The sequence below is a fragment of the Protopterus annectens genome, chromosome 5.part0 (genome assembly GCF_019279795.1).
Source record: "Protopterus annectens isolate FY-2018-M chromosome 5.part0, PAN1.0, whole genome shotgun sequence".
In the NCBI taxonomy this organism is placed as follows: Eukaryota; Metazoa; Chordata; order Ceratodontiformes; family Protopteridae; genus Protopterus; species Protopterus annectens.
Window position 1 is genome coordinate 1,818,087,862 of NC_056735.1, and position 19,244 is coordinate 1,818,107,105.

The following is a 19,244-nucleotide window of genomic DNA, read 5'->3' on the forward strand; positions in this document are numbered from 1 at the left end:
TTGCAAACACATAGATGTCCATGAGGCTCTCAGGTGATATATACAAAAGACAAACATCGGAAAATTGTTTCCTTCAGGATAGGTAAACAGGGTTTTCAAATATTAAAACAAATGCTTTCCAATTCATTTGCTGATTACACTGCTTTCTGCTACAAGTACAACAAAACACTTTTTGCAAAGATTAGGGCTTACTCCAATAACTACCACTGCATCAGTTTTGAAATCTTGTATTAACCAAGGTATTTGTATGTCTATCATAACATGACCAGTCATCCTCTTTTTGCAAAACCAGTACACAATAGATGTTTATCAAGCTTTTAAGACAAAAAAATGTAAATTAATAAGTAGTAAATCACAATAAAATATTTTTTTTTGCAGGTGGTCACCTCTGCTCCCATCATGTGGAGGCTTAGTCCACACACCTCCAAGTCCACAATCACAAAGTAGTGGGAAAAAGTAGAAAAACACACCTGTTCACACAATCCAATTAATTTCATTTAAATAAATCATGGTCTAAATCCTTAATGAAAAGTTGTTAGAACACCCCATTTGTAGTGTAAGTGTTCCCATATTGCAGTCATGTGGTAACTCATTATAACAGCAGATGCATGACTACTAGGGTCATTGTTGGCAGGATAGGATCCCTCTTTTCTCCCCTCTGGTAATATGCACATTTTGTGCCTGGTAACCTGTTTGACTATTAATGGATCTTTTCATCTTTACCATTTAATTTGAAGTTGCATTAAGTGTACTCAGATGGTTCAGATTTGTATTTATTTCAGATTTGTATTTATTTGATTTTGTATGTATTGGGCATTATATTTTTACTTCTACACCTCCTATTTCCTGTATGTTTTAGCTTGCTACAATGATATTTCTTTTTTGCATTCTTCTTGCCTTCTTCTGCAGGCAATAAAAGGATCTAAAATAAGCATATACAGTGTTATCTTTCATACTTGAGTTTCCCTTTACTGGTCATTGCATGAGAATGGAGTCTTGCCTACAAGAGATGTCAGACTGCTGAAACATCTGTTTGAGGACTGATGACCACCTCCGCCAGCAGTCCCATTTATATAATGAGTTATGCACCAATACCCCTATTATTTGTACACCTACTGTCATGGTGGGCTATCAAAGAAATAACATACTACTTTTATGGCAGTGGAATGAAACATATTCTCATGTCCACCATTTGTCCCTCTTTGACCACAACATGGTTGTGGAAATGAATCTCTCATTGGTTCTACAACCAAACCAAAGAAAGAGTGAAAATCAGAGTTGTCTTTGGTCAAAGGGGAACAGCAGAACAGACATATTTTTGAAGGCTGAACTCAGAAAACACAGGAAAATGCAGAGCAATTGTGATATGTGCTTGTATTTCTATGTAGTTTGACTTCTCCTAGCCTTGTTTTCCTTTCAGCTTTTCTCCCCCCTTCCCTTATATTCCCCTTCATTTCAGCAGATTATTTTCATACCATGGCCTTGAGCCACTGATCGAGTCATTAAGCAAGCCTTTAAGCGTTGATGATCTTCTTTGTATAGATGAAAAGATGTAGAATAGCAACAATAATTATTTGATATTGTATGTTTTATTCATTTTCTACTTATGTAGTTACACAAATATTTACCAAGTGAGTAGGCTGGTTTTATATACATATACATATATATATATATATATATATATATATATATATATATATATATATACACACACACACACACACACACACACACACACACACACACACACACACACACAGGCTGGGCACATGAAAAGACCACACATGTATAACCGGGAGCTAGCTTCCTGAATACTCAATGGCCTCAAACATTTGGTGGAGGGATACTTAGGAAGACACTAATTGACTATCCAATGGAGGAGATTTTCCTATTATATAAGTGCTTGGAAGCTGTTAGCATGGGATTCTGATTAAGTTTCCAGAGGAAAATGAAAGCGCTTAATCATTCTTTGTGTTTGTCTTGGAAAAGTACTTTTTTTTAAACTTACAGGACTGGAGTGTTTTGTGTCTACACTTTTGGATTAATACTGACTGACCTTGTCCATGAGGGACATAGGTGCCATCCCTGGGGTGAATTTGCTGTCTTCCATCCAGTTGTCAAGGTTGCACTTAAATTGGATCATTGAGGAGCTCTGTTTCATGTAAAGTACAAGTTTATTCTAGACGAGCAGCAATCCCTGGGAGACATATCTGTCTCCCCAACATGTTCTGTTTATGTCACAGGCTAGGCTGAGGTCCCTGGAATGAGTGACTCTTGTACCATTTGATTTGGACACATGCAGCATTTCCATTAGGCAGGGTCAGAGATCACTCTGTAGGCCACGCACAGGTCAGCTCTCAGCAGTCATAGGTTCATAGGATGATACTAGTTAATGAGGTACTGTGCTTGACATGGAGCAGGAGTCTATTCCACAGAAGGGGGAGTCTCTGAGACACAAATCTGTCCCGCCAACCAGTCCTATTGATGTCACAGACCAGGTTGGGGTCACGTGTGCAGGTTACTTGAGTGGAGCTAGACTTGCGGATATAGGTACAAGGGTTTAATTTTGCTGTGACAGTTTTAGAATCTGCAAACAGTGGCAAAGTTGGTTTGAATTTTGGACTGACTCCTTTCTTCCCTTTCTGTCTTTGAATGATCAGCATTTCTATCTTAGAAGTGATAATATTTAAGTCTTAGTGGTGTATAAAGGTAGAGCACTGAGTCAGGGAAAGGACACGTACTTAGATTTATCAATTTTGTACAGCTAATAAAGCACAAGATAAAGAATGAAATGCATTCAGATTTTGCATCAGGGAAACAGACACTGTTTACAAATGGTGTAGTATTACTTCCATTGGTTTCACAGGATAAAGCCCTGACCACAGGTGGACCTGGGTTTGATTACAGGCCCAGACACCTGCTTGAAGACACAAGGGAGAACACAAGATGAAAATGAAAGGGCTTAATTCTATTCATGTCATTTTGGATGTGGGATGCAGAATGTATGCCCTGAGATAGAATCTCTGAAGTACCGTGGATTGCATAGACATGCTGCCAGAAGTGGGGCTAAATCACATTATGCCCAAGAGGCCATATGTGCATTTATCATTCAGCTTATTTATCTCCAAACCCTTGAACAATATGTAGCGGGCACATGGAGCAACACAAGAACTTAACTCATTCAACACTGCTTCTGCTAGCAGCAGTGGTGGCTGTAAGGCTCATTCAGCTACCATTGACCTTTCATTGCCAGTATGGGAAAGCTATTGACCACACTGGAGGGCTTAAATGTCCTGGTGAAATCACATATAATGTCTGCAGCATTGATATCAGTTGTGACACAAGAGCAATCATGCTATCACAGAAAAAAAAAACAGTTGAATTCAACTAGATAAATGAGCAGTATAAACAACCAAACAAACAAATAAAGGGACATGGTAAAATAATACTGTGATGGCTACAAGGATATAGCAAGATTTGGGGTATAGGGAGAGGGGTGTTTGAGAATACATTTGTATAAGATAATTAGGGACAAAAGTGTTGTGGATGTAATTCTGAGAAGTCAGTTGTAAACAAAATGGAGGGAAGTGCTACATGTCTTTGTAGAGGACTTGTCCCAAACCTCTTCCGCAATGAATTTCATCCCCATGATATGTGTTAAATACAACTCTGAGGCAAATGAATCTTAAGGAAAACATTCAATTTCCCAACAGTAGATTAGAGCCAAATGCTCTCTTTCCTGAAATGGCAATGTCATCTCCAGGTGCATGATTCATCAAATAACCTGTGGTATTTATATATCTGCTGCATAGCACTAATAGTTGAATCTCATAGTCTCTGTTGTGCTGTAATAGTGCTATTAATTTCATAAGCTGTAATGACAGAATACAGGCCTCAAGACCATAGTAATACCATGGCTCCATAAGTTTTGAACTGAAATCTTGACATCTTTGTGGTCTATTCAAGAGTCTAAGTTTTCTTGAAACTATTCAGATTGTGTGATGTACATATGCTGAGTGGTAACCTATTCCAAATTTTTGAAAACTTTGGGTAACATATCTGGTTCTTGTGTAAGTCTTAGTCATATCTATCTATCTATCTATCTATCTATCTATCTATCTATCTATCTATCTATCTATCTATCTATCTATCAATCTATCTATCTACGTGTGTGTGTGTGTGCGAAAATTTAAATTTTGATATTTATGATTTATAGAACTGGTGTATATACTTAAATCAAATAATACTTTCAAAATATCATCACTGAAGGCTCTGTGTGGCACGATTGCTTTACCATGAAGATATCTGTAATAAAGTTTAAATAACTTCACCTTTATGCATTTGCCTAATAAGGTTAATGTTTTAACAGAGAGGATACATTTAGTATATTTTATTTTTACTGATTCTACTTTATCCATTTAGTTCACATATATAGACAAAGTATATATGCCTTGTTTATCTCTTAAGGAGATATATCTAAGCAGTCTGCCCATCTGTTTTAATGCCATAGTCTCAAAGGACAGCTTGTAATTTATTGTTATATCAAGGTCTTTATAGTTTTGAACATCTTTAAGATGTAATTTATTGTTATATCAAGGTCTTTATAGTTTTGAACATCTTTAAGAATAATATTGTTTATTTATAACTATAAGGCTTCTAAGTACTTTTCTCCCAAAATACACAACTTTATATTTGTCAACAGTGAAGTTAAGACCCACAACTTTAGACCATTCAGTGACATCATATATCAAATATGTATTTGTCACAGTAATACCATTGCTTGTTACTGCCATAAACCCCACTTTTCAATCACAGAAAATCTATAAAGCCATAAAGCATATATATTCAATGCATCAACTATCTATATACAATCCACACAGAATACAAATACCACCACAATACACTGAGTAAATGTACACAATGGTTTGATGTTTTACTTGTTAATAGCTCTAGATTCTTGATTATATAACATTTTGACGGGTATAGAATGCATAAACATTCATTCCAATTAATACAGAAACAGAGTTTACAGTGAGTACACATAAGTCGACAATTGTAGTCTTCAGGACAAAATTATGCATACATATATACCTCCCACATGGAGACATGCAGAAGTTGCTGAAGTCAAGTGGATACCTGACAAACTAGTAATAGATCTTCTACCCCTAAATGGTCTTCTTATACTCCATACAGAACTTAAGCTTAACTCTCACGGTCAATAGTAATATTATTTTCTGCAGTCGATTGATACTATAATAAAATATACAACTGACTGACTCAAACTAAAAAATGTATTAGTTCCCAAATTTAAAAAATATGTGAGCCACTTTTAGTTCTGACTTATACAAAGGGTAGTACTATCCTCTACTATGGAAGCTAAAACAAATACTTTGTCAGGTTATTATTATTATTATACTGTTACATTTACAAAAGTCTAATGGCGGCACAACTTCTGTCATTGATTTATAAGTTCATAGATTCTGAAATGAAAAGAGGTATATTTCCATCAAAACTAAAAAAGGCACTGTACTAACTTTAATCGCTCGTTGTACCATCTTTGAATCTGAAATAAAAATATAGTATTTAGTATTCTAATAACTCAATAAAATTAACTCTTCCACAGCAAGTCTCATCCATTCTATTATGTTGGCATTAGTGATTTCAGGAAAAAAACATACAATGAGAAGTTAGCAGATGCCTGTAACAATGATACTTAAGTCATCTTGAATTTTAATCATCAAAAGTATAGCTTAACACCAGAATGGAAATATGGCTAGACTGCTTTTTCCTGGTCTGTGTTATTCATAATATCAGGTGTCTTTTATAGTTTATGTAAAAAGATATGCTTACCTTATTTTTACAAGTAAAACTTTCAGTGAAGCATTAGTGCATCAACCAGAAATATCAGCTGTTGACATAATTATCATAAATACAGCTTTACTTAAAAAGTTTGTTAAACAAGAACTGCAAAAGGCTAAGACAGTATTATTACAGTATGTCTGCTATTCAAGAGACTTGACTGGCAATTAGGGAGCTAGCTTGTCATTCCATGACAAACTAGGAGATAATGACGCTATCATTTTAGTTCATGAGGTCTGAAACATGCTTCCATTTAACAGAAACAATATTGTCACTGGTGGCAGTTGTATATGTTTCCAGGCTTCCGCTAAACTCATCTAGAGGGATTGTAGAATCTAATTTTGCTAGTGAACTTATAGCAAAGATTACAAAATATACCATGTGGTCTCCTTCTACGTGTCATAGAATTGTTGTTTTTCAAGTTCTTTGTGCTGAATTCTGCATCAGTTGGTTTGTTATAAAAACATCATAACAGCAAAATCAAAAAGCTGAGAGAACATCTACAATTATGCAGGTTGTAAAGAAATGTTAAATTACAAAGCATGCATAAAAGTTAATTTACATAGGTTCATGGGCTCATAGGTAGTTAGTAGGCTATTGGCTTAAAAGCCATTTTAAGCCCAGTCAAGCTTACCCCAAATTTATAAAAATATTGCTGATGTGTCAATACCCCAAGGAAATTTACAGCTATGATATAAGTGCACATTATGTGCTCACAGGCTGCCTCTATTAGAGATATAGGTGCCAAAGCAGAAGTAAATTTGTAATTTCCCATATTTTGATTCAAGTTACATTTGAATAAGTTTAGGGATGAGCTGTGCTTCATATGGATAGGAAGTCTATTCCAGAAAAGGGGTAATTTTTGAGATAAATACCTGTCCCTCAAACGTCCTGTTTATGTCACAGATGAAGATTAGGTCCTTAGAATGGGTATTTCAGGTGCTATTTGTTGCATGGATGTGCAACATATCCATCAGTGTGGGCTCAGAGGGTGCCTAATAGGCTATGCATGGGATGTGCATGTCAAGGGTGATTTGCTTATGGTCAGATGTGACCAATGAAGGGCTGACCACTGGTGTGGATCATCTATCTCCTATGTTGGTAATGACCAGGTCTAGGATATTAGAGCCCCTGGTGGGACAATGAATTAGTTGATCCAGGCATTGGAATTTATGAATTCCAAGAACTGTTAGGAAAAGGTGTTGTTACCCGAGTAGTTTTCCCAGTTAATGGCAGGCTAGTTGAAATCACCCAGTATTAGGGTGTTTGGTCGTATCTTAATATTTTCAAGTATGTTTAGAAAGGTGTAGTGATAATCTTGGGGCATGATTGGGGATCTGTAGCAAGCTACAATTTGGATTTCAGTCTTATCTAGTGTTAGTTGCACCTGGAGAATTTCAGATGCATTGTGTTGGGCAACAAGCCCGAAGGTATGAATATCCTTGGTGAATATAGACACTCCTCCACCTTTAGTGTTTCAGTCTTGGTTTGGTGGCCGAAAAGTGTGGTAAGAGTTGTAGCTTGGTATTGCAGGGGTGCTCTCTGGAGCCTTGAACCAGGTCTCAGTTACTGCACATATATCAATGTTATCCATTTTTAGGAGTACCGTGAGAGAGTGCATTTTGAGGTTTAGACTTCTAGCATTGAGTTGCATTACCTTCAAATTTTGCATGCTTGTATCTGTTATGGTGGTGGTTTTGTCCTTAGAACCTTGCCTAAAAAAGGCATTATAGCAGTGGCAAGAGCTTTAGCCAGTAAGCTGAATCTCAGGGGTGACAGGTGCAGACCATCTCTGGCAAAGCATCATGGTTTGTCGATCATGTCCTCCCAGGCAGACAGATATTGGATCACCTTTGAATGACACCAGAAGCTTAACCAATTGTTGAAGTCAATCATTTTTTCCTTATCCTGTGGTATCATTCTGGGTGAAGGCAGGATGCTACTCAGGGCTAGGGTCATACCTGCCTGGGCCACATGATCCGAGAGCTCTTCCATGTCTCTTTTCATGTAGTCCAGGCAGGTACATCTCAAGTTATTCACTCCAACATGGACAATGACAGAGTCATATTTGTACTTTTTGTGGAGAACTTGAGTGCAAACATCATGTGGTGGATCCTGGCACCTGACCGGCAGCTGACTGTAATTTTCTCCTTGTTCAGCCTGGTGAGTGGGACATCAGTGTGACTTTCGGGCCACCTATCACTAAAGTGTTGGGTACATTGTCTTGCCTTAGAGGCTTTTGTTGGGTGGCACACTGGTGTTGTGAGCTATGTGTCACTTTGTTTGTGACTGGTGTTTGTTTGCGTTTCAGCATCGGAGGTCCTTGTTGATTGGGCAGGTTAATGTTAAGGGCCTCCGCATATGTGGGTTTAGTGTTGCTATGTGTGGGTGTTGACGGTGTGGATTTTGAAGGGCTATGTGTTGTTTGAGGTGTAGTACAGGTGTTAACCTTCTTGACTGTCTAGCACAATCTTGGCTGGAGAGAGCTTTGCTACCAGTTTGGCTATGTAAATGCATCTCTCACAGGTTGTAGTGTTGGGTGGTAGGAGGAGAGGGTTGTCTGTGTACATGGGGCAATTGCTGCATTGCCCCAGTATGCCCAGATTAACCAGGTGGACACAGGTCTTAAACCCAGGACCCTATACACCATAGTCACAGCAGTTAACCACCAAGCCATCCTGTTGCTGAATCTGGATATCAAGAAGGTAGATATTTTCTTAAGTTCTAATCACTATTGTGTCCAAATATTAAAATGTAAATGACAGAGGTCTGTGATTTTCTTCCAGTCATTTACATAGTAATATTCATGTTAAGGTAATGATGTATGTATGACCCTTGCCAGAACAGTCTTGAAATAGTGACTTCTTATGTAAAAACCTCACTTTAACAACTTTAAACAAAAGTCATGTTCCCACAGAAACCACTGCAAAAGTAAAGCACATTCCAAACATCACAGCACATGACTGTGTTTGTTATGGTCTCCAGTCAGTTTATTTAATCAGATAAAAAATGAACTCACTACTAATGGGAAACTGCTGTCCTCTGCATTCCTACCTCTCACGAATGCAAAATTAATTTACACTATCCCATAGTACAAAAGCCAAGAACCATTTTTTCCCTCAAATGTTCTTAAAATCTTTTAACCCATTCTGTGCATCTAAACTATACAAGTGTTGTGAAGTACAGTTTAGCTCATGGCAATTTTCCTAAGAAAGTAGGGTTTCCTGTACTTACACATTTGTCTACATCTATGAACCCATGAATCAATGAAACATGGACTTCTGAGTATAAGGACAACTTCTGAGAGCAAATAAGATCACAAAGTGTGTAAGAATCCCAGAGTGCTCCCTATTTTCTTGGCTGCTGTTATCTCACAATTTGATTATGCTATCAACTTGTAATTCATTCCTATCAGACTGGGTGTAGAGAGAGTACTCAGACCCTTAAAAATCAGAGGTAACGAGCTGAAATGAGCAGCACAGCATGTTTATGCACTTCAAAAACTGCATTCAGAGCTATTTGAGTTTGCTGAAGATAATACGTTTCTTTTGTTTTAAACAAATGGATTTCAAGAACTTCATTATAGAAGTGAAGTTCTTGAAATCCATTTTGTAAGCACAAAAATTGTGATGCTTGATGTCCTGTTTATAATTCTTTAGGGAATACCTGAAGCTTGGTGGTTACCATCAAATATCAGAAAAAGGTAACCTTATTATGCCACCTTGTACTGCATGGAATGCCATGATTACACTATGAAATTATTTATTTATTTATCTTTTGCTGATAGAGTTAGTCTAACTAGGCCACTACACTCTTTTAACGGAAGACCTGAGGTGATAGTACCAGAGTTAATTTGGCCAGGGCATCTGGGGACTTTTACTTTTGCAACAGTCGTAGTGCATGTGACTTACAAGTGCGAGTGTTCGTTCCATTCCTAGTGCAGTGGTGGCTGGGAGAATTTTATTCAAACATGGCAGATGACTGGAATGGAGTAAAGGTGAATGCTGGCTCTATACAGTTATTTGAGGATAAAGGAGGAGAAATGTTTGTGAAGAAAAAAGGAGAAGGAGATCATATCAGACATACAGAGCATTTATTCCAAAAGGAGATTTTTGAGGAGTTGAAACAAGATGTTTAAGGTTAGGGGATTATAATTACAACCCTCTAAATGGGAGGGTTGTGAGATGCTACATTAAAAGACTTAGTGGAGCAGAGTGAGACGGAAACAGGGAAAGAACTATCATGGGATGAAATGATGGAAAAAATACACCAGTAGAAAGGAAAGAAAATGCAGAAAAGAACTTTTGCAGAGGTGGTTGGAGAACAAAAAGAAATTAGAAGGGAGAAAAAGAAGATAGAAGACATAGAAAAGAAAAAGCTTATAGCAAGAATTCAAAGTAAGGAAGAGACATAAATGGACAGGTATGAAGTATTGGACAAAATTGCTGTGCCTTTAAGCATAAGGGAACAGGAGGTAAGAGCCTTCATTTTAATAAAGAAAGACACTTACTGTGCATCCTTTGTTTCACAGAGAAACTGGTTATGATGCTAAAGACTGTAGAAAAATGTGTCATAAATGTAAGCAAACAGGACATGTATGCATGGATTGTGAGAAAGAAAGAAGACCATCAAGTGATGTAAATGAAAAAGAACAATTACAGTAGGAGGAAGTACAAAAAATTGTTGTTTGTCTTTTGGCTTTTTCCCGGTAAGGGGTTGCCACAGCGGAACTCCGGTCCGCTAATGATTGTCAGTAGATTTTTATGAAATGCCAAGGTGCCAGCTCGACGCCCAACCTTCAACGAAGGCACACCCATTTACGCACGCATGTCTTTCGAACGCTACCCAACCGTGGGGAGGACATGCAGACTCCACACAGAAGGCACTCCCAAGCCAAGCCGAGAATCAAACGGGAGAACCTCTTGCTGTGAGGTAACAACGCTACTGCCGTACCACCGTGGCAGCTTGGAAGTACAAAAAGTGATAGTAAAAAATAATGAATTAAATCAAGAAGAAATAATTAACACAAAAAAGTGAATGGGGAAAGAGATAGTGGGACAGAACTCAGTGACAGAGAAGAAATACATTTGAGAATGGCTAAAAAGAAAAAAAAAATAAATAAATTGGCAAAAGAGTTAAAGATAGAAAAAGAAAATTCCAGGATGTAGGAATGAAATTTAAAAAGAAAGGGAATGGAGAGATAAGTAATTTACTATAAACGAAAGAGAAAGACAACAAATAATTTTACAATTTTATCTATTATTGTAAATAGTATAAATAATATAATAAGGAGAATAAAAGTAATGGAGTGGAGTGATGCAAGATTTGTGAAGTGGATTTGACAGTACTGAAAGATATTAGATTATTAATTAAAGAAGAAAAAGAATAGACAAAAGCATTATGGACAGGAGGTATAATATGGAATTTGGGTAAAAAATGTTCAGAAATTGCTATATTATATAGGAAGGGAATGCAAATATTAGGGTTTATGTCAGAACGTTGAATGCAGACTTCATCAAAGCTGATATCATCGAACAGGCATCATCGAATGCTGAAAACATCAAATCTCTCTCACTGATAAGTCCAAATGGGAACATCACACTGTAAGAGTGTAGGCAGGGGGGCAAGCCCCCGTGCACCCCCACAGCCCCTGCTACTTAAATATACCAACTCCAAGATCGCGCTACAGTGTAGGAAATGGAAATCTTCCATTTCCACACTGTAGTGCACTGAAGTGCAATCTCGGAAGTGGTATACCTAAGTGGCAGGGGGTGCATGGGGTGCAGGTGGTCTTGCCCCCCTGCATGGAGCAAGTTGTCATTCATCTTTTTCCCAGCTTCAATGTTTTAGCCTTCGATGATTTCAGTTCGATGATATCAGCTTTGATGAAGTCTGTGTTCCATGTAGTGATATTCCCCTGAAATATTAGACTATAGTTTAGTTAAACTAGGAAGATTAACACTAGTGGATTTTAGGTGGGAAAGGAAAGTATATAGATTAATATCAGAATATGCATTTGTAATATATAAAGAAAGAGAAAAATATTTCAAAATATATTAGATTATGTTATAGTAAATATGGATATAATAATAACAGGAGAATTTAATCATGATATACAACATAAACAAATAGTTTAGATAAGAAAGCAATGAGAGAGATAATAAACTGCGGAGATTTAGAGATATGGAAGTTGAATAAAAACACATACTAGAGAGGAAAATTAAAAACTGAGATAGGTTAGTTTTTATCAAAGACTATGTAGACAGTAATAGAGGAAGCAGTGGAAACAGGTTTTTCTGATCATTTGGCTATATGGACTGAAACAGATGAAAATAAATAATATATTAAAATAGGAGAAGAATTTAAGAGGATTAAAGAAAAGGAATGGAATGGAATGAAAAATGTCAAAAGTTATAATAGAGCTTTGAAAGGTTCATTTAACAATTATGATTATTAGTTTTTTTTTCAAAAATCGGTCAGAATAGTAAATAATATTTAAAGAAAAATATAAAGATAAGCATTTAATATAGGGAAAAAGTAAAATACAGAAAAAGGAGTATATAGAAATGCAAAAAGCTGTTTTATAGGGTCTTGTTAGGAATGAAAGAGAATGTTTTAGAAAAGAAAAGATATATATCAGAAAAATCAAGAAAAAATATAAAGATGTATTATATAAGCAAAACTATTTTACAAGAAAAAAAGGAAGACATCACTGTATTTAAATAGAGGAATAAAGGAAGACAATGGTATAATAAGAAAAAATAAAAATGAAGTAGGAAAAACTGAAAGAAAACAGACAAATAATAATGAATATACTAGTAGGTTATGTGAAAGATATGGTAAAAAAAATAAATAAAAAGGAGAGAACAGTGTAAAGTAAAACAGTTTACAGAAGAAATAAAGAAATGTAAAAAAATACAATAAGAGAATTAGAAGTAATGAAGAAAGTAAATGTAAATTCAGTAGCTTGAGCAGATGGCATAGGATATTTAATGTATAAGGATTTAATACAATGGTAAAAAGACATTTTAATAAAAATATTTAATAAATGGTTAAATGAGGTTATTAATTATGAAGAAATATGTAGAGGTGGTATAAGGTTTATATGGAAGAAAAAGTAAAAGGGAAAAATAATTAAATTAAAACTAGGAGACCAGTAGTGATTATAAATTATTTGTGAAAATACTACAAAGAAGATTAGAAAATAAGCTAAACTATATAATGGAAGAAGACATTTATGGAATTAAAAGAAAAATTAGCAAAGAGTTATTAATTGTAACTAAAGAAATAGTTGATAACATTAAGAAAAGAAAAAATGAAGTTAAACTAATAGTAGCTGATATTGATAAAGCATTTGATTCAACAGAATGTGATATGCTATGGCAAATAATGGGAAAATATAATTTTAGTATAAAGATAAAGAAAGTTTGTGACTCAGAGTATAAAAACACTAAAATCAAGGTTTTAGTAAATTGTTGGTTAAGTGAAGAAACAGTGATGAATTGAGGTATAAAACAAGGTTTTCCAATGGGCAATGTTTTGTTTATGATGGTAATGAACAGCGTAATAAAAGGAATAAACAAAGGAATGAAAAAGAGTAAATATGTACAAGAACTGGGTTTGGCATATCCTATTATTATGACTATGCTGATGATATAATTTTAACAACTAAAAGGGAGGAGACATGAAAAATGTGGTTATGAATATAAGATAGATTGCGAGAGGTTGGAGATTATATGGAACTGGAAGACATAAAATTTGAAAAGAAAAATATATCAGTATTAGGAATTGATTTTGAATAAGATAATATACTGAAGGACCAATGAGAGAAAATGTTGAGGGATTTAAAAAAAAATAAGCATAATGTGGAATGGATGTAGACTGTCCATTAATAAAAAAATACATTTGAAAACAGAATATGGGTGGGAAAATTGTCATATATAGCTAGGGTATATATGATGCCAAGAGATCTGGAGAAAAAGTTTATTACAATTATCTTTCAGTTTATCTGGGAGTCTAGATTAAATCCTGTAAAAGGAGGATAGTTGTATATGAAAAAAGAGAAAAGGAGGTTAGCTTTAATAAATCCAATAGTACATGGAGCTTCATTGAATTTGTACAGGGTCTTGGTATAGATAAATGGGAAAGGAAATAAGCTGGTCACAAGTATATTTAAGGAGAAATAGAAACAGAATGGCATATAATTAAAATGAACAGAAGGGAGACAGAATGGAGAAATGAAGATATAAGAATGTATCAATAAAAAAATAAAATTGTGAAAATTAAAGATAGAAGGAATAGAAGAAAATGGGAAATATGGTACCAAATATAATTTTGCAAAATTATTGTGAAAATCCTTGGGAACATTTAATGGAAGAAAAAATAAAAGATATAAAACAAAGAAATAAAAGGCGTAAGAAAAATTTTGAATGTCAGAATTTCTAAAGAAGGTTGCAAATTATTAAGTTGCCAATTAATGGAAATATTCCCTATAAAAATAAATATGAGAATATGTCTTTTTTGTGGAGAGTTAGAAACAACAGAACATGTTTTTTGACATGTAAAAGCATTTAAAATGTATGGGAAAAGTTAATAGAAAACAAAATACTTAAGGAATTTTAAGATTATAATCATATAAATTTGGATGTGATTAAATATTTTTTATGAAAATATAGTAAAGAATATGTTAATAATTTAGATAAAAAATGCTATATGGATAAAATGGAATGAGACACTGAATGGAATAATGTTTAATAGAAAGTGGATATCAGCAAACATAAGAAAAATTAAGTGGTGGTTATGGAAAAAAGAGTGGGTCTATACATATGTAAAGAAATGTTTATAAATGAAGGAAAAGTAATGTATAATGTAAGTTTATTTTCTTGTAAATACGTAAATTGTAAATAGTTGTGCAAATAAAGAATCCCTACTCTTTGGAGCTGCTCGATGGCATCAGAAGATTCCTACAGCAGCAAGAAAGAGGCCTAAGAAAGCAGCATCATGGAGGAAGAGTGAAAAGCTATGGAGAGCTTAATGGTGGAAAGTAAGAATTTGGAGAAAAAAAATTAATATGGATCTTCAGAATGTAAAAAAAAAAAAGGTTCCTGTGTGGTGTATGTTACAAATGAGAAGCATTTAGCTAGCTCCATGTAGAAAGAAGGAAGCAAATCTGTTGAAGTGGTATAGTAAACAGAACTGCATTAGGAGGGCTTGGAAATTATGTTCTGTCAAAAATAATCATGCAGGATGATCCAGATGACAGTTTTGCTGTTTCATGGGGTGAGATGGCATATAACATTTTTGGAAGTGCTGAAGATGCTAATGTAGAAAAAGGAACCACATGATGTGGCAGCAGAGAATGCAGCTGTTCCAACTTATGCCATCTACAGGCCCTGGAAACTACAGACCCATAAGTCTCACTAGTCTTATATGTAAAACCATGGAAAGCATTATCATGGAGATGATCAACAGAGATATAGTAAACCTCCAGACACTGGACCCAACCCAGTTTGGTTTCATCAAGGGCAGATCATGCCTACTTAACTTGATAGACCTCTTGGAGAAGGTCGCCAAAGCAATGAATGAGGGAAAATCTTTCAGACACCTACACTGACCTGGCCAAGGCATTTGACACAATACCCGACTTGGGCATTGTTGACAAACTTAGGAGGTTAGGTACAAACCCTTATGTCACACGGTGGATAGCCAACTGGCTCACAGATAAGACCCAGGAAGTCAGAACTGGGGAGTCCAGCTCTACAAAGAGGCCAGTCACAAGTGGGGTCCCTGAAAGATCAGTCCATGGACCTCTCCTTTATGACATTTACTTCTCAAAAATCAAGGCCAATGTCAGTGGTCTCCGGTGGACTAAATGTGCAGATGATTGAAATTTTGGAGCTGTCATTGAATCTCACACTGACACAAATGTTCTCCAGGAGGGGCTGACACAGACAGACAACTGTTGATATAGCCATGAAGTAAAACTAAATGCGAATAAATGCATAATAGTATCATTTGGGAAGTCATCCAGCCCTGGTAACTATCATATTGACAATACACCCCTTAGAGTTGACATAGTAATCAGGTTAACTTAGGGACACACATAGAGAGTAACCTAGCCTTTGACCATCATATGTCTGCAGTGGTGAGGAAATCATTCTATGTTATGCAACTTATAAACAACTGTATGGCATCTAAGTCCAAGGAAGACATTGTTCCACTGTATTCAGCATTCAACAGACCTATCATTGAGTACCTACCCAGGCATATCCCAACAATTGGATGTTCACAGAGGTTCCTTACTAAAAGAATACAGGGCATAAGTAAAATGTCCTATGCAGACCTCCTCAAGGTTCTATCCCTGTATTCTGTCTCCTACAAGCTTTTGAGGGGAGATCGATGCCAGGCATACAGAGCATTGTCAGATCCCACTCTGATGGATGTCCTGCATATCCGCAAAAGAAACATCACCAGAATTACCCATTCTAAAGACTTAAACCTTGCCTGTGATATAAATAGGACTTGCTGGAGAGATAGGTATGCATCCCAGAGACTACCCTGTCTATGGAACAGGCTCCTCATCCATGTGAAGCAGAGTTCCTCCCTAACCCAATTCAAGTGCAACTTGGACAATTGAATGGGGAATCAGACAGTCAACCCTGGTTTGGCACCTATGTCTCTAACTGACACAGGTAATCTGTAAATGGTTCATCTCCCAGGCCCATGCTTATACTTGTCAAGAGTATCAGACCTTATCAGAGATTTTGGACGCATGGCTAGACTTAAAAAGGCCCTTGTGGTCATTAGCCTAGTAAACACCTAAGAACCTATGCAATAGTGATAGAAAGTAAAAGAGGAAAGCAGCAACAAACTGAGAAGGTGTCTGGTTTTGTGGTAGCAGATAATACAGTAACCAGGCAGCAGTGGCAGCAGAAAAAAAAGGAGAGCAGCAACTAACTGAAGTAAAACTGTTTTGAAAAAGAAGAGAAGACCAACTCTGAGAATAAGAACAAAAAATGACACTGTAATAAACAGATATCATGTTTGGGGCAATTTGGTAACTGTTCTGAATTTTAGAACTCAAGATTGGGGCAGAAACATTTTGTTATTTAACATTCAGAACTATAGACTGATAATGAAATTTCTGGAAATGTGGAACAATTATTTGTTTTCTGGTAGTAACTTAAATGTTAATAAATGTTACTTTGCAGTTTAGAACTGATGAACTGGATGAAGACAATATTAAAAATGCAAGCAGGATTTCTGTGAAACATTTGATAATATTGTGTAAGTTATAGATAAGCATGCCTCTAAACTATCCAGATTTTCACAGAATGTCCATATTTTTGCCTCATATTTTTGGTCTGTTCATCATAAAATTTGTGGTTTTCTGGCAAATCAGTGAGGATTGAAGTCACTAAATAATGAAAGACATTTGAGTTTCAGACTTCATAGCCATCAGAAAATGCATATTAACACATATGTTATTGTAGCATCTTTCTAAGTTTATAAGAGCAATATGTACAATCTGTTTCTAGTTTTGGACCTCTGTCCATATTTCTTCCGTTAAGAGGTTGAGACATATGTAGATGACAGAAACTTATGGAATGAAGGGTGGAGGGTGCAAGCTATTTTAAAATGTGAAAAAAAATGTTGTGAAACAATTACCAAGTGTTATTTTTGTTATTGGTTGTAGAGGGACATTAAGATATGCTGGCCAGCCTGAACTATGTTTGTGACAAGGTACAATGTAACCAGTGTGGGAAGAAAGGACATACAGCAAAAAGATGTGTGCCTGAATGTTTTATGTAAAAAAAGAGGCACTTTTGGGCCTGGGTATAACTTCAAAAATATTATTAGTATTGTTCCTGCTGCTTTCTTCTTGTACTTTCTGTCACTATTGCATAGGTTCATAGGTTCATAAGTGTTTACTAGGCTCATGACCACAATGTCCTTTTTAGGTCTGGGCAGATTGTCAAGAACAAATAGTAAATAATGAAAAAATAGGGGGAAATGGAATAAAACATGCTTGATGAAGGACAACAAGAGGCTTTGGCAACTAGATGAAGAAGAAACTGTAGAAGAAGAAGAAAAAAATATGAAGGGGAAAGTCAGGAGGGAGTGCATGCACAAAGAGAGATCAGGAGAAAGGACTGATACTAATAATATTTTTGAAGTTATACCCAGTGAAAAATCTAATTCTTAGGATCAAGGATTATTTGTACATAAACCCAAGAAAAATATTCTTTAGGGAAAGAGTAAAAATAAGAAAATGAAAATTTAAAAATATTTCCCCTGAACTTAAAAAGAAGTAAAAGCAATAATTTTAATGTACTTTCAATAAATGCAAACAGTATTACGATGCTAGAATGGTGTGCTAAATGTGATGCGGATGTTATTCTGTTAGAGGATGCAAGATTCCTAACAAGTGAAGAAAAAAATGCGAACAGAAAAATGTAGATTGGAAATATAATATGGAACTTAGGAAGAGACCATTGTTGTGGAACAGCTATGTTGTGTAAAAAAAACTGATTATAGAATTATAGCATCATTTGTATATATAGGTAGCAAGGAAAGCGAGAATCTGTTGTGATTACATAACAATTATAATTATGAGTAAAGATGAAGGAGGATTGGCATTACAAAATCCAGTTGTTTATTTTGCTTCATTAAACTTATCTAGAGTAATAAAGAGGGTAAAAGAAGAGAGTGAGAAATTAGCCCATTTAAATTTAAGTCTAAAAAGTTCTAGGAGATGAGAATAAGAAAAAGAGAAAATTATCAAGAAAAAAATACTAACATGGAAAATAAAAAAAATAAATTTATGATATAGAGAAAGATAGAGGATGTTGTATAATAATGTGACTAAACAATATTCTTATGTAAATCCATGGGAAATTTTACAGAAGTGTTTAAAGCCATTAAGTAAGGAAAAAGTGTAGTACCAAGATAATACAGCATCAGGATTTCCTAAGGAGACTGGTAATCATTTACTAGTAAAAAGGAATATACTATATAAAATAAAATTGAAATGGTGTGGTGTGCTTATTTTGTGGGGAGAAAGAGACAACAGAACATATTTTTTGAAATGTAAAAGAGTGGTGAAACTCTGGAAAAGTTGTGAGAAAAAAACATGTTTTGAGACTATTACTTACTTAAACAATATAGATGTGAATATGATTATGTATGGCTATTAAAAGAACAAGATACTGACACAACACTCAGCTAACAGCTTTGAATGCTGTAACATCTCAGGACTGCAGAATGCAGTCATAAGGGAAGTATATCAGACATTTTAAAAAAGTTTGATATGTGTAGATCATCATCAGCTGTTAGATAAACAGTGGCTTAAGCCCCATGTTTTACAAAATAATTATGCTCAGACC

General features: G+C 35.4%; 1 protein-coding gene across 44 annotated transcripts in view; it reads left to right on the forward strand.

Annotated features, from left to right (window-relative positions):
* LOC122801915 (ABI family member 3 binding protein) overlaps positions 1-19,244 on the forward strand; it is a 3,486,228-nt gene that overhangs the window by 212,358 nt on the left and 3,254,626 nt on the right. The window lies entirely within an intron of this gene.